This window comes from Anguilla rostrata, chromosome 9, assembly GCF_018555375.3.
Source record: "Anguilla rostrata isolate EN2019 chromosome 9, ASM1855537v3, whole genome shotgun sequence".
Lineage (NCBI taxonomy): Eukaryota > Metazoa > Chordata > Actinopteri > Anguilliformes > Anguillidae > Anguilla > Anguilla rostrata.
In genome coordinates, this window is record NC_057941.1 from 35,217,102 (window position 1) to 35,243,424 (window position 26,323).

Consider the following 26,323-nt stretch of genomic DNA (forward strand, 5'->3'; position numbering starts at 1 on the left):
TTTGACTATTAGGGTTTGTTTGTGTGTGTGTTTGTGTGGGTCTCCACATATGATTCCAGCTGATTTCCCCCAGTCTTAAGTGGGTGCATTTAATTAGCACATCTTTTTGAGATTCATGAATTCTGGCAAATCTAACATTTATGCTATTTAATTTCAGATTTTCAAGTAATACCTGAGGGTAGCTAAATATTTTGATCCAATCATTCGTATTTATTTTGCAGATAACATCTAGATTAAATATAAATTTTGTCACTAAATGTATTTTTGCGAAATATACAGACATAATTAAAATATTTATTTTTGTAAATAATTATTTTGACAAAGACAGATTTAAGATTTGATATAAATATTAAAATGTTTTAAATATCCTTTTTATCAACCAAAATCTTCAACAAAACAGAACATTTTCATTTTGAAATTTCACAAAGCAGGATTACTTCACTCCATGTTTCAGATTTTGGAGGGTTCTGGGTTTTACTCAGTGCTGTTATCCAGCTTATATCATTAATCCTGCTTTTGTGAAACAGGATTTGTTTGCTGATGGGATCACAATCAAAGGAACTCGTAACTATTTGCTGTGGGTATATTTACAATATACGGCAGGAATTTAGCAGATGCTCTTATCCACAGCAGCTTTCACAACTTTTTACTTGGTATCCATTTGTATATTGAATCAATTTTTGGTTAAGCACCTTGTTCAGGAAATCAATGGCAGCATCCAACCTGTGAATCAAACCTACAACCATTGGGTAGCAAGCCTAGTTTCCTAACCATTACACTTTACTACCACCCATTGAAATATAAAGCCAGCGTAATTATACAGAGTCCATAAGGTCTGGAGTCATTAAGAGGACAAATATGTCTTATAGAAATCGTAGTTAATTCTGAAACCATTTCCTTTTCTGCCACATTTATGCAAGACAGATAAGTTCCCGGGGTTGGATGAAGGTTAGATATTAATGGAAAGATCATACGTGTAAGTTTAGAATGTAAAACCAAAAAGGGGACATCTGTATATAAACTGTCTTCGCTGCAGAAAGACGAGGGACATCTTAATACAAACTTATTTCATTGTGCAAATATGTGTTTTACCAAAGACAGGATGTAAAAACAAACTCCTGCCATTTGTGTGTTTTTTTATACCAAGGATAAATATTCTTCTTGAAATGACCCATTTTGAAATGTCATGGACTCTGTGTGTGTGTGTGCGTGCGTGCGTGCGTGCGTGCGTGTGTTTCAGCGTTAACTTTTTTCCCCCTGGCAATGGCTCATCAATCATCAGCTCCCAGAATTTTTTTTTTTTGAATTTCAAAAAGCCCTCTCACCAACAGCTCGGCCTCCATAACTCTATTCCAGTCCTTCCTGGAAGCTGAACTTTCCTTAACCGAAGCCGAATACAAAGTAAGATATTTCCAGGCAGACCGAAGGAACGAACGGGGCAACCTTAAAAATCTTACGACTGGATGAGAGATCGGGCAGCATTGTTAGGGTGATGTCAGTGTCTGGTGTTATCGCCGATGAAAAATATCTTTGCGTGTTTCTTTTTATGGCTTGCTTTCCCCTGATACTGAGGGGAAATATCAGTTCAGCGTAAGCAAGTTGATATACTAGGTGCCTTGCAGCACAGGGGAAGCTATTACATGTGACACACTGTGAAATATTAGCATAATATATGTGCTTAGAAATGCATAACAGCATTATAAATGGTATATAATTCTATAATAGGTCATTATTTTCTGGGTCTTGTTTACAACTTCTTGGGAGCAGACATTTTTATTGTTTAATTATGAACATGTTTATTATTTTAGAATTAGTTGACCTAATCTGTTGCTTCTGCTCAAAATGTTTAAGACATGGAGTATGCCCCTGCTATGCCCCCTTTCAACTGCAAGAACATGGGGCATAATAGCTTTGTCATGGTCTGTGTTCTTGTCTGCGTTTCCCTGTTAAGCCGCAGATGGCGCACTTCTGTTTGTGTCTGCTCCCTGTGTATTGTATGATTGTTTTCAATTGTCTCATTATTGGTTCTGATTGTCTCGTTTTCCCTTCCCTCTCTGTGCCTGATTGTTCATGGTGCCCTCCTGTGTCTCGTCAGTGTCTGTTCTATTAAGTTCCCCTCCTTGACTCAGTGCTGGTTCCTTGTGGTTATGTCAGATTGTTTGTGCATAAGCCTCTGCCGCATGTGTTCCTGCCCATGTCTTGGTTTTCTAGTGTTTTTTGGAGTTTCTGCATTTCCTTTGTTCCTGTGTTTGTTTCCTACGTATGTTTGCGCCGACCGTATGTACCTGCCTGTGTTTGTGACCTGTTTGTGTTTGTTTGAATTACCCTTGTGTTCTGCCTGCCTGTGTTCTGCCCTGCCTGTATTTGTGAGTCCCCCTTGTTTTCTGCTTTTAGATATTTTTTGAGTTTGTGGTTTTGCCCATTGTGGCCTTGTTTGTTCCCTGTTTGTTTGCCTGTTAGTAAAGTCTTTGTTAATTTTCCCCTTTTTGAGTTTCGTGGTTTTTTCCCCACTCTGCGCCTGGGTCCCAGCACCCGTACCCTGACAATGCATTATATTTTATGAACATTTATTGAGACCTCTAGTGCTTTCCATGAAAGCATTTTATACTTAGATGTGAGTGCAAAATCAGGTGTGCGCAGGGGCACAATCTGGTGTGAACAGGGGCACCACCAGGGATTTGGGGCTCCATGACATAATCTCGCATTGGCCCCCACCACCCCAGAAGATCCTGTGTTCTAATATTTTTTGAGGGCTCTTGTTTGTCTGGGTCCATGGAACCATCCTCTCACCCCACCCTCACCTTTACAGTGCCCCTGGGTGTGATAATAGGCCAATGGTGTGTCTGTATAATGATTAATTGTGACATTGCCACAGACAATATGGTAGGGCTTTGCTGTTCTGTTCAGTAAATCACTAGATTTCCTTTTCACATAAATATTTAATTATTGGCCAACGAACAAATTTGGATGTGATTTTGTTTATTCATCCGTGGCATTGCACGGTGGGGCCCCTCCGTGTTCTGTGGCTGTTTGTGGAGTGCTTCCTGCTTCCTGGGTATTATCTCTGCAGTCTGTGCCCAGTCTGGAGTCACAAGAGACCTTTTCATCCAGAGCTGTGGCCACTGGCAGCCATGGCACTACATGCTGATGAGACTGATAAAAAAAAAAACCTAAAGAACCCCCTCCTCGCCCCCGCCCCCACCCCCTTTCCCCCCTCCCCTAACCTTGTTTGAGTATTAAGTACCTGCCCTATTTGGCCTGTGTATAAGTGAATTTGAATGGTTCACGCACAGGGTAAGGAGACAATGCTGATTACTGAAAAGGTGCGCAGTGACCCAAGGGCCTTGTTAAGGGAGGAACTTTGCTATTAGAGCAGGGACGAAGGGTAATGGCTTCCATTTTATCTCCCCTTTATCTATTTTAAAGTCTCACTTCCCAAGAGAGATCGCATAATGTGTTTTTTCTACGTGTCACTCAGAAATAGAAATATGCTGTAAAATTAAAATCAAACTGTATGCACTACTGTGTGCTTAGGAATTATTTTATTTGATATGCAAACTTGTGAAAGAGACCTGCCAGTCACTACCAATTTGCAAGCCCTAGTTAACCCTGCCTAAATGAACAGAAATGGCAACGTTTCCTCTCTCTCTCTCTCTCTCTCTGTCTCTCTCTCATACCACATTCTCTTTGAAAAAGTTCCCTAGTACATCACACAGGCACCTACTGACTGGCTTTTTAGCACGGTGAATACAACTGGGTTTTTGAAATCTTGAGACTGCATTAAAGTAATTCATCATGGAAGCCACTTTTCTTTGAGTTACATTGGCAATAATTAAATAAATTGTTTTCTGGTATATTGTGAAGTAATATTAAGCAGCCCCCCCCCCCCCCCCCCCCCGAATACTGCGTGCCTTCTAGGCTCACCAGTGCACCTCATGTCTACAGGGTATCCAAATACACAATTTAGGCTGTTCCCAGTGCTTCTCTCTCCCATTGCTAATCCCTGATGTGCTATTGTTCCCTCTGAAAAGGGACGATGCGCGACGCCTGGCACTTTCTCCCCGTGTGTTTTTCGAACGCCGTCCGAATCTGAAATAGCCTCCTTGATGGTGTCCCGGCCTGAACTCGTGCGGGTACTGTAAGACGCTATTGAGTTTCGGCTACACACACGACCTCTGACTCAGTTCTGCGTGTGAAGGAATGCTACGCATGACTGCCGCTGGAGGTGTCAAATGACTGCGTTTGATGGGCGCCCAGCGGGCATCCGAAAGCACCAATCATGTGAGCAGCTCGCGAGAATGCGTTTTACAGTTAGCAGCGTGAAACGACCTCAGATTTTAACAACCTGGTTTTTTCTCTGGCGTCAGTGGCTTTCATCGCGAGATAAGAGACTTAGTCATCTTGTCTTTCGCAGATTCCTCCTGTCAATGCAAGAGGATGGTAACTCTCCCAAATTGGGACAACATAGGATTCATTACCATCCATCATAGAAAATGAATATGAATTGATTGCAGACAGTTAAAAGAACAATGGACCTTAGTCAAATGGTATTTTTCACAAACACCATCTGCAATAAAAAACCTTTTTTTGTTTATATTTCACGTTACCATTTTGAGGTTGAGCTCATGAGAGATCTTTTTAGCAGTGCACCACTGCACAACTGTGAGATGCAATATTTCAGAAGAAATTCTCATGAAATTCTATTCTCGCATAAAATATTGATGTCACACAAAATCCTGTTTTTCCTAAATATACAACAAAAATGTGTTTCTGTTTTTACTTCCTTTAATCTATCCCTCACACAACATTACAGCATTCAAATCATAAAACTACAGAGATGCATAAAAAGATTCCTGGCATGTGTTAGATTGTCATAAGGTTTTCACAATTTTCAGAATTTAGGACTCACGTCATGGTGAATGAGTGAAGGAATCAACCAGGTAAAATGAACTCACTAAATCAATCAGCAGCTCATTCAACACCTCAGTGAGGCCTGGAAATAACTACAGTATGTCACTTTAACAAAATCTATCGATCGAGTACCTGTGTGGAGCGGTAGTGTTCTGTGCTAGCCTACTCAAATGCACTATGTAACGTTTGTTTGCTGGAAATCAGGTCTGTGTATTGGTACTAAATGAAAATGAAGGAGACGTTTGGCTGCAAACGATGGTCAGTTAAGTTTTGTCCCTCACCCTGATTTGAATTGCGATCAGGTATATAAAATAAAGTAAAATATAAAATAAAATAAAAAAATTGATTAAAATAATAATAATAATAATAATAATAATAATTATTATTATTATTGTTATTATTATTATATACATATATATATATACACTACCGGTCAAAAGTTTTAGAACACTCCCATTTTTCCAAGTTTTATTGAAATTTAAGCAGTTCAAGTCCAGTGAATGACCTGAAATGGTACAAAAGTAAGTTGGTAAACAGAGGTTAAAAAGTTTAGGTTACCAAAAACTGAAAAATAATGTAAATTTCAGAGTTATAAAAAAAGGCCTTTTTCAGTGAACAAGTAACGGGTTAACAATTTACAGTTTTTCTGCAGCAATGGAAGTAAATTAAGCCTTGAACGTTGATGCAAACAATTCCTACAGGTGTCCCAACTTTTGTTGATTACTTACAAACCCTCTGTCTGTATAAAATCAGTGTTAGAACAGACTGTATTACTACACCCTCTGAAGCATTATTTGGGCAATATTGCACTGCAGGAAGTAGTACATTGCTATCATAATGGCGAGAAAAAGGCAATTAACAAAGGAAGACAGACAGACCATTATAACCCTTAAAAGTGTAGGTCTTTCCTTTAGAGAAATTGCAAAGAAAGCCAAGGTGTCATTGAGTACAGTGTTCTACACCATCGAAAGGCACTTGGAAACTGGAGGAAACTCTGACAGGAAGAGGCCCATCAGACCCAAAGCCACAACAGAATCAGAAGACAAGTTTCTGAGAGCCAATAGCTTGTGTGATAGGCAGCTCACAGGACAACAGCTTCAAGCACAGCTTAACAGAGGTCAAAGTAAGCAAGTCTCAGTTTCAAAAAGAAGAGAAGACTTCGAGCTGCAGGTTTGACAGGTCGAGTGGCAGTACGAAAGCCATTGCTAAAATGGCTAAACAAGAAAAAGAGGCTTGCCTGGGCCATGAAGCACCGGCAGTGGGCTACTGAAGACTGAAGAAGGTCTTATGGACCGATGAGTCAAAATTTGAAATTTTCGGTTCATCACACAGGGTTTTTGTACGCCATCAAGTAGGTGAAAAGATGGTTCCTCGGTGTGTGACACCAACTGTCAAACATGGAGGAGGAAGCGTGATGGTCTGGGGCTCTTTTGCTGGATCCAGAGTTGGCGACTTGCAAGGAGTGACTGGCACCCTGAACCAAAAGGGCTACCACAGCATTTTGCAGCGCCATGCAATACCCTCTGATCAATGGCTAGTTGGCAAGGGGTTCATCCTACAGCAAGATAATGACCCCTGTTTTGGGTTGAACTGGACAGAAAGGTGAAAGCAACACAAAACCTACAAGTGCAACACATTTGTGGGAACTTCTGCAACAGTGTTGGGGAGATCTTTCTGAACAATATTTGGTTTCCATTGTAGAACGAATGCCACGAGTGTGTTCAGCTGTTATATCTGCACAATGTGACTACTTTGATGAGTCAAAAAATCAGAATAAATTATGTTAAACAGAATGATTCCATGATTTCTTTTTTTTATTTATCTCCAATTGTTTATTTGTTTTATGCTTTAATTTCAGAGTACATTGAGACAACTGTGTAAATTTCAATAAAAACTGGAAAAATGGAGGCGTTCAAAAATTTTTCACCGTTAGTGTATACAGCTCACAAACCTGGGCTATCCCACAATGCAACATTACAGCTCAGAAACTGCAGGTCAGCAAACTTGTCACACCGTGTGAAATTATGCATGCTGTTAGCGTTACATTAGTGGACATTCACCCCCCCCCCCCCCCCCCCCAAAAGCCTCCCAAACGTGCCTACAGGGCTTTGTTTGTTTGCCATGCTGTTATTCAGGTAATGTGCCTGTTGTGATTATATTCCGCTGGTTGTTTTCTGAATTATACAGCCCTTCCTATGAGTACATACAGTTGGGAGAGTCTCAATCAGGATTTTAACCCATATTCCCCTGAATACAATTCCATATCTAAGTACCTTACTCTGTAAAACTTGTGTGTGTGTGCGTGTGTGTGTATGTGCATCCATGATAAAGGTATGCCTATTTATTCCCATAGGTATGTGGCAGTGCAAGCTTTGCATGCGTGTGTGCGTGTGTGATTGAGGATACATGCTACATCGTTCTCGTTAACATGTCTGTGGGTGCATGTGCCTGTACGTGTTTTTGTGTGGGTGCATGAGGAAGCATCCTATATATTAACATGCGCTTGTATGTGTGAACGTTTGATTGAGGAGGCAATCAAAAACATATCAATAAACATGGGCTGGTATATGTGTGTGCATGTGTTTTCTAGTGGATACCTGAACAGCTGGTTCTGTGGAAGCAGCATTCTGTTAGTAAATAATAATAATAATAATAATAATAATAATAATAATAATAATAATAATAAATTGTGCTATCATTTAATCTCCAAGTGCTTCACCGTGAGGGGGAAGGACCACTCACCTCAACAACCGCCAATATCTGCTGCTCATCCCGCCGAAGCACGGCAGCCATTTTGTGCTGAAATCCTCCATACATCAGCAGATGTGGTGAAGGGGGGATTCATTTGGCACATCAGACCTGTGGGATTGTCATATGGACGTTTTCGAGAGGGCCGGCCAGGAAATTTGGCCTGGATGGAGCTGCGTTACTGACCTCTTACTCAGTGTCCTCAGCTGTTGGGTCGTATTATAGAGCCAACATGGCCGTGCCCTGGCCTGATGTTGTCTCTGCTTCCTCATAATCAAATGGGAGAGGGGACAGAGTGTACCCTTCGACGTTCTCAGTCCAGATCTCACATTTCAAACAAGGCCTAATTCACTCGGGCCTCCAAAATATAATATTCATTATTGCCAGCACTCAGCCAAGTGTACTATGTCTGGTCTGTTTTTGAAGTAAGTGCTTGAGCTAAGTATATTTAGACATAGCTGCGATGCTTCAGATCATATGAGACGTTAATCAGCAGGGCCCCTCCTCTGACTGTGACAGCAGCAGTCTTAAAGTGAAAGCTATTTCTGTCCTTTCAAAAGTCATGTGTCGGTGGCATTGTCTTTTGCTGGAAGCCAAGAGTTTCCCATTGGGCACTCCATGAGGGGCGCGATAGCTCTATGGGGACAACTTAGCTCAGGAGGTAAGAGCGGTTGTGTGGCAGTCGGAGGGTTGCTGGTTCGGTCCCCCGTCCTGGGCGTGTGAATGGGTGAATGAGAGGCATTAATTGTAAAGTGCTTTGGATAAAAGGTGTGCTAGCAAGTCTTTAAAAATTTTAATTATCTATACGTCGAAGTGTTGGAATACACACCTGAAAGGAGCAGACTTTCTAGCCTGACATGTGGATTTATACACTCATAACGCGACCAGACAATCCCATGTGTTCCCCGACCCTCCACCCCTCCCCATCTCACATTTTTTACATTTCTTTTCTGTTCCACTTAGTGTACGTCACTTTGGATAAACGCGTCTGCCAAATAAACGTAATGTAATCTTCCAGTCGTCTTCTACTCAGCCATTCTTTGTTTGGTTGAATTAAATTGCGGCGGCTCTAGAGCAGATTCAGTCAAGGTCTTTTAAAAACCGGCGGGATGTTCTTGATTTATGGGCGTTTATTTTCTCAGCAATCTAAGAGAGGTAAAACTAGATGCAGGATTTTTTCAAAATATTCTCACACCATTAGAGGAATGTTTTGTCAGTGTTGTAATATTGCCGCTATGCAATGGCAGTGACACTGTGAGAACGCTCTGTGCTAGCTGGGATTTACTACGCAGTTATTTCACCCAAGTGCTTCAGCGACTCTAGGATTGCCATTTAATCAAAAGACGGGCAAATCTGCAGCAAACATGATTAACTTTGACGTGCCAATACACGACAAGCACAACAGCAATAATGCATTGGATACGGCTAATTAAATTAGATTGAGAGCAAGTCAGGGATTATCCAGTGTAAATATTGCAATATGCTAATTAGAAAAAAAATTCAATATACTAATACTTAATTGCGCTGTCACCAGCTGATTGTAAACTGAATAGTGTGTCAACAAAATGGCAGCCTTCATTCTGTGGAGGAGAGAGGCGGATGGAAACTTCACAAGTGGAGACCTCATGCTGTCTGTGTTTGCTGACAGCTTAGGCCTATTTATAATAGGGTGGTGGCTAGCATCTTTATTGTTGTTAGTGTGGCACAGGAATAGCACAGGTGGTACTGTTATAATCCAGGCGGTTATTACAGAAGAAAATAGACTTGTCTGTTCTCTCACTCTCTCTCTCACTCACACACACACACTCACACACACAAACACACTCAAAGCAGCACATCAAATTGTCCTCATAACATTTCTCAAGTCACTTTTGAGCGAGAGCGCCACGCGCGCATGTCTTTTGCAATAAAACCCCTTAAATATTTCTAAAACGTTTAAAATAGCAGAACAACAGTCTTTATGATCGCAAGATTGCTTTGTCACAGTGGACTGGATCTGAACTTCGCTGTTCTTTACGTGTGAAGCGGCGGGTCAAATCAAGCGCGGTTCAACTGAAATAACCTGATGTGCCAGACTGCTGACCTCTGAAGTCCCACTCCGCTTCGCCCTGCCTGTTGATATAGACTTGTTTATTCCACTTTGGACTGCGAAGATCACGGCAGCGCTATTCATTTCAGCGTTCATTTTATTTTATCCTCCCGGAACTTGATTTGTCGCTGCTGTCGACCCCGAGAACTGCCTCTGCCGTAATAATGTCAGTTCCCCCTGAAGAATCGCCATTCCGCTTCGCAGGCTGTCGGCTCATTTGCAGAGACCTTCGCTGATCATTAAAAACTTCAGTTCGCCCTGTTTGCACATTTGTGAATGACTGCCACTGGGTACCGTACAGAACATTTGTTCATCTCAGGTCAGCGAATCCTTATTTTTCTATGGAGTCAGGCACGGGGCCGCGTTATCGTTTTACAGAACAACTAGGTAGCAGTTAAGACGCAGGTGTAGTGAGCAGTGTCATCCAAGGCTCTGGCGCTATACTTACCTGCTGTGCCGGCTCAAGACCCTCTCTAAATGTGTCCTGCCCGATATCAGATGCATTTCGGAGTACTCAGAAAAATGCTTTAAGCATAAATTGATCGCAGCGGTCGGCCGAAAAGCGAAACGTTGCGGCGATGCTGTCTGGCACCTTACGGGCGATAAGGCGCCAGGCACATTTTAAACTGATCGTACTTATCGCGTTTTGTAGTACTTGCTGTAGAAACCCGTCTGCAGGTCAGCATATTGGGTGCACTCGGTAATCCTGCCGGCCGCGACAGAGACTCTCAAAATCCCAGTCACAACCGGGCAGTTAAAAGGGAGCTTCAGCAGGACATCTCACTTAATCAATCTCTCCTCGGTCAATGAGTGTGAATGCTGCACCTTTAACTCTTTAAGTTGCGAGGTCACAAATATGTGATTGTGATGTTCTAATTCTACTGCTGATTATAACCAGCACTACTGGTAACTGAAAGCAACGAAATTCTGGACTTAAAATAAAAAATGTTTTAAAAGTGTTTAAAAAATTTTCAAAACCCTACTCTTCAGAGGGTTAAATTTGCTTGCCCTCACCTCTCTGGCTGTTCAGCAGTGGCCGTTTTTACCAGGTCTCGCATTCCGGAGGACATGGGCCCTCTTGCCCTGTTCCTCTGAACCCTTGCAGGGGAACACTCCCAGAAGCTGGGGTCATTCCCAGTCTTGTTCCCTGTCACCATGTCAGTCATGTGTCAGCTCATTAACATTTCTTTATTTAAATGTCTGCCTGGTTGAACTACAGTCATAAAAGTAACAATTAAAATTATGGCAGGGATGCAGACTAATAAAGGTATCACATTATACCATGGCTTTGCTGAATACTCTGATTATGATTCTGATTGGTCAATGCGCAATCCTAATTTCTGTCATAATCAATGACCGCTGTAGGGAAATAACTATGCAAAATCAAAAACCGACTTTGTTTGTGGTTGCTAGGACACTAAAAGCTGTTGTTGTTTGTTGGAAACATGTTTGTGGCGGACACTAAAAAACTTCAAATACGTGCGATTAAATTGAATATAAACATGATTTACTGGCATATAATGAATTTCTCAGGCAAGTAGCCAAGGGCATAAGCAAGATCATGTGCAGCAAGCTTGTTATCTGTTTCAAAATAAGCCTCTTCTGAGAAACTGAAGACTCCATTTAGAGTCAGGGTCGCATCACCCCCTTGGAGCTTTTTCTAAAACAACTCAAACGCTCACTTGCATAACAATTGTAAGCATGAGCTGGAATACTAATGAATACTAGAACCATAAGTCTCTTAAGTTTTTACATTTTTAAGACAATGATAAACACTGGTAATAAATCACAACAGTGTCACTATTTATAACAAAATAAAGGGCAAGGGTAAGGAACTGGGTGTGTAACCGAAAGGTCATAGGTTTGATTCCTCAGTAGGACACTGCCGTTGTACCCTTGAGTATGGTACTTAACCTGCATTGCTTCAGTATATGTCCAGTTGTATAAACGGATGGAATGTAAATGCTATGTAAAGTCTGTAAGTCGCTCTGGATAAGTGTCCGTTAAATGCCTGTAATGTAATGTAATTCACATTCACAATTGAAAGAGCATTCAAAGACAAGAGATACAAGTTTGATGTGAGAATGAATGGTGAGAAGAACAGAAAATAGAAAGAAAAAAAACACCTTTTATCTAAAAGGTCCAGTCATGAACACAGATTTCATTGCATCAATACATCAGTGACAGCTTTGTACAAAACAAATACATCCGAAACAGGAAGTGGTTTGGTGTGTATGACAGGAAGTGTGTGTGCAAAGTGCTACTAGCTATTTGTGCTTCTTCCTTTGGTCTTCACAGCTGCCACTGCCCTTGTTGCGGCAACCAAAGGACCCAACCAAACATCAACAACTGGCCTTATTTTGAAACAACTGACAAGCTTGCTACAGCTGACATTATCTTGCTTATTCCGCGGCTACTTGCCCAAGAAATTCATTATCTGCCAGTAAATTGTGTTTAAACGGAATTTATCATACATACTTGTACATTTCTAGCTTCTGTCGCACACATTGTTCCGACAGACGACAACAGCTTTTAGTATCCTAGCAACCGCAAACAAGGTAAGTTGTTTTATCCGCTTTGCGACACGAGTTGCGTTTCAAAACACGACAGCGTGAGCACAAGCCCGGCTAAATATATCTCATTGCATCTAAGATACGGGCAATGCCACATTGAGCGTTAGATTAAATTCTGGCCACGGTAAACATAGTGAAGAGTACCGGAGAGTGACTGGCGAGAGAAAGGCTGATAACCCGGCAGCTGTGCTTGTATAGCTGAATGAGGGTTCCCTTCATGTGATGGAGTTGTCTGTGGTGCTCCACCGTTGACCTGCTTGGAACCCGAATCAATGATTAACAAGCGCGATGTTGGCGGTGTGTCGCCCGGGTTTTGGGACCCCTGCCACGGCACCATCGTATATTTAGCCTCATTCTGTAATTCTATCCCTGCTGTTGAGAGTGGGGGTTTGTGGGAAGGCCTGGTCCTCCCTATTCCTGCCCCCTCGCTCTGTGTATACCACGGTGATGAGACAAGGAGAGGAGGAAATTAGAAGAGAACTTAAAAAAGATACTTACTTTGAAGGGTAGGTTTTTTGAAATGCTTGCCCCCACCCCCCTTAAATTCTAAGTCAGTGCAGTGTTCTAGAACTCTACTGCTTTCAATTAACAGTAGCAATTGTTACATCGGTTAAGCACATTCTAATCTCGTGCTTACACAAAAGACCACAAATACACGATTAGAATGTTTTGAACTGAACATCATAATGCTGAAGTAACAATAATGCCAGTGAATGCAAGTGCACCCTGCGAGTGCATTTTGGCCATCGCCGTACTTGATTTTGTGTGGTCCAAGGGGCAGTTACACTGCTGTTGCCACACTTTCCCACACTCCCTGGCCTGTTCACCTGTCCTGTCTACAAATCATGTTCCCAGAGCTCCGATCCAATCACAGACACCAAGCCTCCAAGCTTGCCTCTTTGGGGTGATCGAGTACCCTCTGCTTCGCATCAGGGTCACATTGCCTTGCTGGAGATTATTCTGGAATGATTATGACAGTTGGAATCAGTCTCATAAGGTGTTTTCTGAAAAGATATAGCTAATCAATACTAGGTAAATACTGGTAATTGATCACTTTCTCCACCATTCCACTGCTTCCATCGTTTCACAGTCTACATTGTTCTCCATTAGATCTATAGATTGTCTCCAACAGGTCTGTGATCCTCCCTAGTCTGTGGAGGTCCATGCATTACGCCCAGCTGGCAATCCATCTGCAGTCCTGCTGCTGGTTTCCCCCCGGCCACATGAACCTTCCAGCCGGCTCCAACTCTTAGCTGAGGGCCTGGACATCTACCTTCCTGCAGGTTTTCACTCCAGCCCCATGAAAGCACACACCACTCAACAGCTAGAGCAAGGTTGCCCAGCCCTGTTCCTGTAGACCTGCCCATCTATAGGTTTTCATTTCAACCCTAACAAAGCACACCTCAACAGCTAGAGAGCTAGTTGAGCTGGTAATTAGTAGAATCAGGTGGGTCAGTTTAGCGTTCAAATGAAAACCTACAGTACGGCAGATCTAGAGGAACGGGGCTGGGCCACCCTGCTCTAGCTGTTAAATGAGCTGTGCTTTGTTAGGGTTGAAATGAAAACATACGGGACGGCAGATCTACAGGAACGGGGCTGGGCAGCCCTGCTTTAGCTCATCTGCCGCCAACACCTGCTGCCGTTCCCAGCGCTGAGCGATTGATTGCCCATGAAAGACGTGTTCAGCTCCAAGCGCGCTACCTTAAGTGAACCCGCCGTAAAAAACAATCTGACACCCAGCCCCATCTCCCGGCTGAATGCAGGGGGCAAACGGGGGACTCTGCAGTGAGGCCGCAAAATAAGAAAATTGCTAAATTTCTCTCTCCGACCCCAAATGGATGAAGCCAACATTCCAAGTGTTGCAGAAAGTGGAAAGCCCTTCTTCCTTCTGGAGAAGTGTCCGTCTCCTCACAGAAAGGTCACGGGAGCCCGGCCAGGGGAACTCTTTATATAACGCTGTTTATGGAGGCTATACGATCTACAGCCCGTCAGACGTGCGATACGTTCATTTCCACGCTTTTGGTTTCGGATAAATAAACCTCCTTCCCACTCCCTATCAAGTATACAGCGGTATACAAGCTCCACGTTAGTGTGAACTCTCGGGAGTTCGGTCTCTCACTGTAGATTTGCAGGTTTTGATTTCACGGTGGGAAAAGCCTTCTGGTTCTTGGGAGTATTTAACAGGAATTGCTCCCGTAGCTAGCCAGCTGTATATCTGAATGTCTTTTATAAAAAATGCAACATTCAAAAATATGATGTATGCTTCACAATAAGGCAACACTCGAGCTGATCCTCAGAATGTGGCCAATGGGGAAGGTACTGAGGCATGTCTGCGCCTCCTTTTGCTCTTCAAATAGCTCTTTGAAAGCTTTAATAAAACCACAAAGGTACAAACATCAGGTACTGCGTAACAAACAGGCCGGGGCAACATGACTTTATGGAGAAAGCGGGAAGGGGAATTAGATGAGGGATTTACTGGTTGGCGGTGATGGAGATCTTGCCGCTCATGCAGTTTAGAGGAAGAGAGGGACTGGCCATTAATAATCAAAGCAATCCTCTCCTGCAGTTCAGTACAGCAGCATCTTTTTAAATGAAGCCGGTGGGCCGGAGTAGTGTGTGCATACAGCCACTTAACGGGTGCACAGGATGTACTTGTGCCAATTAATTTCGATGTTCTGAATCTGAGAACACTGAATCATAACATCAAAGACGTTCCTTTATTTTCATACATAAAGAAACGGGGAGTGTGTATTTAAAAGGGACCGTTTCCTGGCGTCCATGACGCTCACACCCTGAGGCTCTCCAGCTTAATGTGCGAAATGCGGTTTTGCGAAAGGTCTGAATGTGAATCACTGATCAACCGTAATTGGGTACACTTAAAGGGCTGCCTCTTTTGCCAAATCAAATCCCCGGGTTCTGCAGACAGGCTGTTCAGACAGGTTCTCGCATCCATATCAATTTATTTTCTCTCCGTTCGGGTCGGGTACTTGTTGAATATTTTCATGCTGAGTAAAGAAAAAAAAGAAAAGAAAGAAAAACAGATTAATCAGAAGCTCGTTGATGTGTTCCAAGTCCTGCTGGCACCTGTCATTTAAGTACGCAGTAATATTTCTCCCCCCTTGTGGTTTTTCACACAATTAGCATTGCTGCTCAACACTCTGCTCAACGCTTATCAAAGCTCTTTTAGTTGGGGTATGTAGGTAAATTAGGCCTTTGTGGTGTTTGTGGTTTGTAAGCAAGAAGCTGTGCAATAATTTTCAGAAACTAAAATGAATTTAATGATTGAATAAATGCTCACGCCAATAAATGAAAGCAAGAAACAAAACAGCAGAACAATTATTATCTTCTTTATCAGCTTCAACAGAATTTTCCCTGTAAAAAAACCCCAAACTGTATGTCGGATGCTGTTTATTACAGATGGTTCCATCTGGCAGTGAACAATCTATCTTATTGGCTGACAGGTTTCCATCCTGATGCAGATCTAGTGTTTATGGAAAACAACCTTCCCCCCATCCTTCCCCCCCCCCTCCCCACTCGCACCCCCCCTCCCTACCACCCGCCCCACCCCAACTCCCCACCCTCCCGGCCACAAACCTCTCCCCCACCTGAGAAAATCATGAGATAATGAAAAGCCATTGCTGTTGATCACATCCTATTCAGCTCAATGATTACAGATACTCACACAACGTGATGAAACTCCCTGTAAGAGGGAATACGTTAAATCCCAAAACTCTTTCCGTCCTTAATTCTATTCCATGTCACCTCTTCATTCACTGCAAAAACCAAAAAATAAGTCAACCTTAACAAGTATTTTAAGGTATATTTAGGTAAATATATTTTAAGGTATCACATATTTAGACTTTTCTTGCTAAATAAGACAAAAGATTGCTGAGGAGGGGAGATAGTTAGACTCATTTCAAGATTTGCCAACGGGGTTAGAAAATGCAAATGTAACAAAAAGTAGCAAAAAAAACAAGCTAATATTTTCTATGTTAGAAGAAAAATTATTTTAAATCTCATTACAAGACTAAGACACTTCTTACTGTGAGACAGACTTTTTTTCTGTGTTGACCTTCTGGCAGACTGGAGCTGCACTGCTGACATTCATGGGCACAGCCTGTAAGATTTAGTGTTGTGTTTCGTTTTTTTTTTCTTCAAGGGCAGTCCACTTCAGAGTCTGCTAAGCCAGTGGTGCACAACATGGGTCGATCCATTTCAGGATTTTGTGCCAACTTGTGCTTTTCATTTTTTAATTATCTCAGTATCTCAGTATCAGGTCATATCTTGACCTGAGGTTTTTCTGAAAGCACAAGCTACAGCTGCAAAAGTGTCTTTACTGACTTTACTGTGCTCAAGAACGGGAGTGAGCCAGTGTCGTCTACAGAGCCGTCAGAAAACTAAAATAAATATAATTGGTTGGTACAAAAACCCACACGCAGACCGGCCCTGCAGGACCGGAGTTATGCACCGCTGTGCTAAATGATCTTGTCAGAGAGCTGAAGATTGATCTCTCTTTGTGCGCTACAGTCACTTTCACACCCTTTCCTTCCGCCTCTGTCTTTTATTTGCTTGCGCATGCACACACACACACACTAACACACGCAGACGCATACATACACAAACAGACACACACACAGACACATACATGCACAAACACACACACTCCCACACGCACGCACACACACACACACACACACATACACACACACACAGAAACACACACAGTCAAACCGGATAGGAAGGGAGTTGTCACCATGGTGATGGGAAGTAGATTTGGGCATGTGTGAAAAAAATTTGGTGGGACCAGCAGCTAACCACAAAAAAAGACATCAGGCAATATATTTAGATAATATAAGAGCTCAGGTAAGAGAAGAATACCCGAGTGCTTTGTGTACATCGTTCAACTAAGATATAGAGAGTGAAATTTTATTTCACTGTACACTTTAAAATCAATACAACAATATAACATTTTAAAATCAATATAGCAATCCCCTTTAACAAAAGCTCATCTTTGACGATCCGTCGATGCAGCCATAGCTTTTGTATACTTTTCTGAGGAAGTGAACTAATAATCTGTGGAAATTATTTTCATTCACAAGGACTCTTAAAGGAACAGTGCAGAAAGGTACATTTGCATTATACTAAGAAGCAACAGAACACAGGCAAACTACAGCTATGATTTGCTGACCACAGCAGGTGACAATAGATTTAATACTAACTTGCCTAGAACTAATTGGATAAGATTTTCAGTGTGGAAGCAGATCCACAATGACCGCACGTATTCATAGACATAAATAAAAACATACATGCATAGACATAAATGATAGCTCGGCCATCTTGTTTTCATAATTTTCTCTTGCAGTTCTCATGCTCGTTTGACTGATAATATGTGAGAGTGAGACACTGAATTAAAACTGCAAGCCAGCTGTGTTAACAGCTGTCGTGTGCAGCATAAGCGAAGGAAGTACAACAGGCAAACTTTGCCAAGGGGCAGATGTATATTCTGTACGAAAGTCAATTAAAACAAGCTGATGTGGTCCAACAGGACTAGATACCTCCGAATGTTGTCTTGATGTAGTTCATAGTTTCCTTTTCTCAATAAAAAACGTATCATTGTTGGGTATATTAACAAATATGTGCATGGGACGTAATTACTGGGAGGATTAAGCCCTCTGCAGTGTATGGCCCATGTATCCCCTACCCCAGCCTAGCCCTATGGCACAACAGCTGGCACTCAGTCATACAGCGCAGCAGCTGGGTGCTAGGAACACTGTTCAGGGGCTTATTTTATAACCGGTCAGGCGGCTCCAGCTGTCCGTTAGATTTCTGCCCCCTTTGTCAGCGAAGCTGTCGGGTCAGGGACCTTGTCAGAGCCCATGTTGTCTCACTCACACAGTGTTGAGTCGCTGACACTGTGACAGTCCGGTTCCTCTGTCATAACATCCGGGTGAATGTAGCTTCTCTGCCCAGCATTCCAGCAGCTGGAAAACTGCCTCGACTGGAGGAGAAATTTCTCCGGGGGGGGACGGGGGACGGGACGGGGGACGGGACGCGTGGGCTTGGGGAAGACCGGGGAGGCAAGCGGCGCCTTATGGTATCCTCTGTACGCATCACCCACATCTCTGTACCTGTCCGTCAGCAGCTGATTCTATTAGCGATCAGCCGCACAGTGCATTGCCTACAGCCTCACCACAGCTATTTTGGGGGGGGGGAATAACAGGGAGCACTGTATCAGCGAAGAATATATCAAATAAAACCTCGTTCCCCAAGGTGGTTTTTCCCCTATTTTGTTTATGTCGTTGGCATGGCGATAAAGACAGATTAGAGCTCTCCGGATAGCATCTTGACTTCAGTAGGCCACTGAAGTTATGCAGTCGAGGTCGTGGGAGCGAGCTAGATGATGTCGCGCAGAATTGCTTCTCGTGATGAAGCCGCTCATCTTCCTCACGCCACTGCACTCAATGTGCAAATGCGGGTTTGGGGTCAGGGCGCCGTGGAACTGCTTGTGGGTGCGGTGGAACGGAACGGCGTTCCTCCCAGGTCTCCCTGCATCACGACATTCCAGGGAATACCATGCGTCAGAGGGCGAGGGGAGAACTCGTAATGTCACTGCGTCACGTGACCATATCACAAACAAGACTGCTGTAGCTATTGTTGGTGGCTGGTCAAGAGTTGGCTAAATTCACCCTTTGGTTCAATAGAATAGAATAGAATAGAAGAGCTTAATTCTTCCCTGGGAACCAAAAAACATGTCTCTTTTATATATGAATAAAGTCAGGTGCTACCTTTTTGCGGCCGCGATGAATCAAATGAAACAATCACGTTAAATTTCTGACCTTTGAACTTGCTGAGCTGCGTTCACCAAGAGAAGAAAAGCAAACAAAACAACGCGTAAAATGAATTGTGTATGATTGTGTCACGTACTAGTTATAAATGATATAATTGAAATCAATATAAGGAGCACTTTTACGGCGCGCGGATAAAACCGCTGCTGCTTTTTAATATGAAATGTTTATGGCAGTATTGCTATTCAGGTGTTTCTCACACGACCTTTTTCATGAATTTCATTGTCTGACTGATTCAGTTCATTGCATGAAATTAGGACAAGACAGGCTGCCCATTATCATGCACGAGTGCACTCATTGTACGTCGCTTTGGATAAAAGCATCTGCCAAATAAAATGAAATGTCATGTAAGTGTGACACAGACCGACCGGCTAGGGCCGAACAGAAAAGCATATCAGTTTCGCAGTTTGCTTGGTGTTTGCAGTGTAAGATGTACACACATCAATGTTATGCATTACATTTTGCACAGAAATGTACAGTACTCCAACTTTAAAACACTAATCAGCATTTTAAAAAAGTTCTTGTTTGCTGCACCCTACGACATGGAGAAAAATTAGCTGATACTGGTCATTACAGGCTGGATAACTACATATTGCATACTGGCACATCTGGTCCCTTCCAAGTCAGGTGTCATACGTAAAAGACAAAATGAAGCATATTTGTGAGACTGGCACTCTATTTTGATTGGTCCGCACAGGTCCATGTCACACCTGGGACGTGATGCCAGGTACATGGCAGGTACAGCCCACCTATGCTGAGACAGACATTTGCAGTTAGACAACATTTTCTTTTACTATTGTTTGTCATGCGGTAATTTTCAGTGGGAAAATGTTTTACAGAAGGAATAAATAATAAATAATAACGATTTTTAATAAAAAAAAATTTGTGTCACCGTGGGGAAAATGTGAAAATGATTCACTGACCGCTTCAAAGACACTTGAGCTGAACTTAAAAATAATGGATCGCACATTAGAATAAAACACTGTATACAAACAGGAAGAGGAAAGCCCAGAATTTTTGTGTAACTGTAAAGACCATCTTACAATAATGGACAATTATTAAGTTGTTAGATATTATCTAGTCTGTAGGTAATCAGAGCACAAATTTAGTCAGAAAATGGTGAGTATTTTTGGGCTGAATGGCTTGTTCTTGTCATTAGGTTATGTTATGTTATTACAGGGGCGACATAGCTCAGGAGGTAAGAGCGTTTGTCTGGCAGTCGGAGGGATGCCGATTCGATCCCCCGCCCTGGGCATTTTGAAGTGTCCCTGAGCAAGACACCTGACCCCTAATTGCTCCCAACGAGCTGATTGGTACCTTGCATGGCAGCCTTTCACCGTTAGTGTGTGAGTGTGTGTGTGTGAATGGGTGAACGAGAGGCAAGGCATCAATTGTAATGCGCTTTGGATAAAAGCGCTACATAAATGCATAGTATATTATTCAGCTAAGAAGCTATTACTGCTTGTGTCCTATCTGGGCAGCTATGGTAGTCGCTAAATGAAAAGAAATACATGTTCAAATGATTTTCTTTTTTAAAAAGAAGATTTTTGCTTGTTTTTTTCTGTTGTCTGCATTATTATTGTTCACCTCATTTTTTTAGATGACCAATCTCTTGCTTGGGTGGGCCTTCTACAAGTTTTATACCTAAAGACAGCCAATGACCCATACGACAGAGCAAAGCAATGACAGGTAAATAGTGCTGTGTTGCTTGGCAACGGTAAGCATCACCTTGTCAAGCTGATTGTCCGCACTTCCACACACCTAATCCAATCCTATCCTGGATTGGTGATCAATTGGCATTCTGTTTTACAAAGAGAATTGAAAAGAACATTTTCCTTGAAAAAAAAATTCTACTGTATTTCCACTGCACAAGAAGACGTGAGCATTATTTCAAGAACACACAGTATTTAAAAATAAAAAGCCAACATTTTTAACAGTCGCAGTTCATGGCAGTTTTCCCAAGCAGTAAAATGTATAACTGTTGACTTTTAATTTAAAACAAACAAACAAAAAGGTTATTATTTATTATCTGATATAGCTTATGTAATATGTTTGGTTTATTGGTTTTTGAATACTTCAATTTTCACTATATTATTTGATATTTTTAACTTTGAACTTTTTTTTTCCAAGAATTAGTCTTTCACCTTGATCCAGTTATAGACATTCAACTCACACAGTATGTTTGTCTGTTTTTAAAAGCCAATGATAAAAAAGATTGGTATAAATTAAAGGACATAGTAACTCTGCCTAAACAGTGCCTACTTCTGAAACAAACTGTGATCACCAAATGTGCTGTTCCCTTCTTTCCTTGTAAAGGTTCTATATTTATATTTTTGTAAGACAAGAATCAAACTGGTCTCGCTCCAATTTTGTATTTGATATCTGGTTCCATATTTGTCTGGGGACGCCAAACCAGCATATTAGGAAATAACGTTATAAATCTGGGTACTCAAATGTTCCAACTGAACTTTCTTCTTCTCCTTTTATATTAAATGTCTCATTGTTAATATAAACCTTTGTCGAGATGTTATGATTCATATAAAGGAACTTGGCAACTTATCAATCCATTCACTCTCTTAAATATTAATTATTGCAAAATGTGTGACTATGTAGGCACAAATATTTAACCAATTTTAAACAGTGTCTGTAGCTTTCCTGGTCTGGATTCATTTAGTACACTGCCATACATGCATAAGCAAAGAGTGAAACTGGTCACACATATCTGGAGCAGTGTGATACGTTCTGCCCTGTATGTTCAAAGGAAACGTGCTGCTTGTTGTTTATATTTGTTTAAAAGAATCGTTCAGTCAAGGTGCTTCAGCCTGAAAATATTTCTCATCTTTGTTTTTTTTCCTTGAGCCACCCTGAGTAATTGGAAATTAAACCTGCAAATTAAGATGTAAAATCTCATATTTCTCCATTTCATTATTGTACTTGCAGATTAATATCTTACTTTTCTCACTCTGTGGAAGAGAAACTAAATCCACCCTAAACATTGCCCAGTGTTGTTGACATGTATAGCACTGTGTTCTTGCAGAACTATCTGAACAATATTTATCAGACCAGTGGAGTGCCCTGGTGAGATTTTGGGGGGGCGGGGGGGAGTGACGACCTGGCAGGGTAAAATGGAAGGAAGGGGACGCTCAGACACAAGCTAATCTGAAGGACCTGCCCCAGGAACACCAGGGGCGGTCCGTGGATACCTTCTGCATTCTGGGGAAAGGTCAGAGGTCACGCTCGTCTATAAACAGCACAGCCAAAGCCAGCGAGACTGAGTGTAGTCTGGAAAGCGTACACTGCAAAGCGCACACTGCAAAGCGCACGCTGTGTTGTCACAGGGGACGTAATGACACTGCTCTTCCTTTTGTTAATGACAAACAACTGATTTCAAATTGCATAACAGGGACAACCGCGGGCGTTAGAGCCTGATGACTGCACATGTGATTCGCAGAGCGATGAATAACGCAGCTTGCTCCACGGAGCGGCTTTAGTCTTTCCTAAGGCACCGCTTCCGAGTGGTAAATTATACACATTATTTTTCACAAAAATGTTCAGCTGTAATTCAGGCCCGTTGCATAAGGGAGAAAAGCACCAGCATCACTGCAGAAGAGTGTTATTACAGATGAAAGGACAGGCAAGGGGAAGATAATGTTTCCTTTGGAGGTGCTGGAGCTTAAAGATCTGTGGCCGTTGCCTCTCTAGATTCTGCTCCCTGGGAGGGGCTAGAGCACTCATGTTTAGTGGGTGCAGATTTTCAGGCCTACATATGCAGTTTGCATGACACACAGTAAAACGTCCAGCGTTTAATCAACTCTCACAGTATCCATCCTCACAGTGGGACCCACTGTGGCCGAAAGTGTGTGTGTGTGTGCGTGTGTGCATGTGTGTATGTGTGTGTGTAGATGTGTGTGCATGTGTGTATGTGTGTGTGTAGGTGTGTGTGCACATGTGTATGTGTGTGTGTGCATGTGTGTATGTGTGTGTGTAGGTGTGTGTGTGTGTGCACGTGTGTGTGTGTGTGTGTGTGTATATGTGTGTGTGTAGGTTGTGTGTGCACATGTGTATGTGTGTGTGTGCATGTGTGTATGTGTGTGTGTGTGTGCACGTGTGTGTGTGTGTGTGTGTGTATGTCGGGGGGTGGGGGTGTGAGGGGATGCAGAGAAAGTACTGGAAAATCGCCATTGGAAAGTGCAGCAAATTGGGTCAACCAATCAGAATATGATTGAGTTTGCAGACAGTGGAGGCACTCTGAAATTGAGAATCTGAGAAGCTGGACTTCCTGAATATAAATGACTGAACACACAACACTATACGACACCATTTAAGAATTGGAGGGGATTATCGCAAGACTTGCACAAGTAGAAAAATACATACTGCTCCTGAGAAACCAACAGTCAATAGACTGTGGTATTGAATGAGGAGGAAAAGCAACTTTTTCTGAATGGCTAAATAAATTTCATGGATATTGGATATTGCTGCAGCTCTTGCTGCTCCTGCAGGAAAATAACAGTAAGGACACACTGAAATGTGCTTGAATAATGTGGCATGTAGCCTTATTTGCCAATGCTATAACTCTCCGCTGTATGCCTGGTTGGGAAATTCAGAGAGACAAATATCTGTATATATATTGCCTATGTATAACCCATATGTTTCCAACAAATCACAGTGTCAGTGAGAAGGTGGTGATTCAAAACGAATCAAATCTTTAACAATGTTGTTGTCATTCTAAAATGTTGTCATTCTAAGATGTCGTTTAGGCTTCACTAGTGAAATGGAATCAAAGCTGAGTATCTTAGAAAAAAAAAACTGGCAATCTTAAGGCGATCATAATTCTGGAGTGTACTGGACAAATTCTGCCGCTATGACGACTCGCGAGGGAGAAAATGTTGCCCGGGGACCTCAATTGCGAAATGAAAGGAAGTTTTTGAGTACCAAGAGGAGGCGTGTGCCAAATAAACAACACGTCAGCCAGCTGCCCCGAGGGAAGCGGACCAGTGACTGCCACCACCCTTTTGGGGTGGCATTCGCTGAATCTGAAAATGCGTTTCCTGGAGAGCGAGTTAAGAGCCTCCGGAGAGTTTCTTCGGAGTCTGTTTTGATCTGCCTGTCTGGCTGCTGAGGCTCACTTGGGCATTTGCTCTGGGTTTTGGGCATCGTCAGTGAACACTGTGACTGTGAGACTCGCCTGCAGGGGGCGCCATGTTCTGTTCCAGTCGACTCATGGTGGTTGTGAAGGTGCTTGTGAAAAACGCCGCTGGAACAGCTCTGATTCACTGGTCTTCAGATACAGCAAATGAAAGCGATCCATCATACCAGTTTCAGTCAGCCATGCTCGCCCCTGCAGGAACAAGAAAAAAATGTCAAATTTGTTGCAATGCTTTGTTTAGTTAATGAAGCAATCTGTCGAGATAACTCTCAGCGCCAGTTTATCAAAACATGATGCATTATTCAGCAATCTATTTTATGACTATTTTGGATGACAGCAAATCAGTATGTTACCAGGGAAACGCAGTCACCTGTGTATTTCATTAATAATAATAATAATAATAATAATAATAATAATAATAATAATAATACACATTTGCCCAATCAAATGTTACTTTGTTAATTTACAGTCAATTTAATATTTAGTGTAAGAGTTTGAGGGAAAAGAAACAACAAAAACCACAGATACAATCACAGATCTCTGAATTTCGGGGTAACTGAGCAGAGATATCACCCCTCACTGTTTTTCTCCATTACATTACATTACAGGCATTTGGCAGACGCTCTTATCCAGAGCGACGTACAACAAAGTGTATAACCATAACCAGGAACAAGTGTGCTGAGAACCCTAGAGGGAAGTACCGTTCCAAGTGCAGGGAGCGACCGCGTAGTTTAACTTGGACCCTGTAGGTTACCCTCCAGGCACCAGTGTACCAGCAGGCCACCTAATCTGGCCCTCTCTGTCTCCCAAAAACTATCAATTCTGAGTTAAATTCACTGAAATAATCCTTCTTTCCAGCCCACAGTCCTGGGTTCTAATGTCACCTTGGTGACGAGGTGGTGGTTGAGAAGCATGCGATCGTGTATGTACGCGTCACACATACACAGGCATGTGCATGTTGACCAAAGGAGTTTGTATGGTAAATGCCATCTCATAAAAAACACGTTTTCAACGTACAAAAATGGCAAGTTACTCACACATACAAGACATACACCGTCTATAACTCATTAATTCAGACTGCCAAAATCCAGGCCTGCCATTAAAAGTACTGATATCAAAATGACGCCAAGTTACGGTACTACAAACAATATAGGCTATCTTGCCTTGCCAAAATTAAATAAGATGTATTCCAAAGCAATGCTACCCAATATTTCCTCAATTCTTTCAAGTCACTTGGCCCTGTGTTTTGAAGAGCTCCCGTTGAATCCATATGGCTTTGCAATATTGTAGTGCAGACGGTACGTCATAATGCAGTGTATACGTTCGGTGAATGGCGGGTAGATATGGTGCAAAAGCAATAATTGAGAAGTAGTGGACAATTATTAGTGAGGGTAAAAGCAGGTTAAAGAAACATATTCCTAGCTGGGCTTGAACCTAGCACCCTATGTTCCCAAGACTGTAACCTTGCCCACTAGGCCACAGGCAGACTAGCTTTTTAAACTGGAAATGTTTCAGAATAAAAAGGTATGGGTATTTTGCGTGTGTATGCAAGTTTTTGATTGGGTCATGTAGGTGAAGATTTGGCTGGTGTCGGTAAAATGTCCAATGGGGAGACATGTTGTTAGTGGGATAGGCGGCAGGAAAAATAAGAATGAGAAGAAGAAGAAGAAGGAGAAGAAGAAGGAAAAAACGCAAAATCCCCTTAGTTTGGGGCTTTATTGTGTGGACATGTGAAGTTGTTTATGAAATCTGTCTGTTGAAATGGGGTGAGAATGTACAGAATTTAATGTTTTTAAGGGCTGAGTGTCTGTGGCTGTTGTGGTTATTTTTGTGGGGAACCCTGAAAAGTGCCAAACTCTCGGTGCAGTATAGGTATGGGGCATGCCCCCGCCAAGGCGTAACTTGGCGGGATGGCATACCTGCCATCCTAATCCCAATACCTTCAGACTTGCTATGGCTAGCCATAAAAGGGAAAGTCGCAGGAACTTCTGTCTTGTTCGTTTCTCTGAGC

At 42.3% G+C, this 26,323-nt stretch overlaps 2 long non-coding RNA genes across 2 annotated transcripts in view; both read right to left on the reverse strand.

The window, feature by feature from the left end:
* Positions 1 to 15,024: 15,024 nt before the first annotated feature.
* Positions 15,025 to 23,163, reverse strand: LOC135263671 (uncharacterized). The gene is made up of 2 exons (XR_010332504.1): positions 16,004 to 23,163; positions 15,025 to 15,326 (listed from the first exon to the last, which is right to left on the reverse strand). It is a non-coding gene; the product is annotated as an uncharacterized LOC135263671 (long non-coding RNA).
* Positions 23,164 to 23,239: 76 nt separating this feature from the next.
* The window catches only part of LOC135263673 (uncharacterized), a 29,391-nt gene continuing 26,307 nt past the window's right edge, over positions 23,240 to 26,323 (reverse strand). The window contains exon 3 of the long non-coding RNA XR_010332505.1: positions 23,240 to 24,504. This is a non-coding gene — a long non-coding RNA (uncharacterized LOC135263673). The remainder of the gene's footprint in view (positions 24,505 to 26,323) is intronic.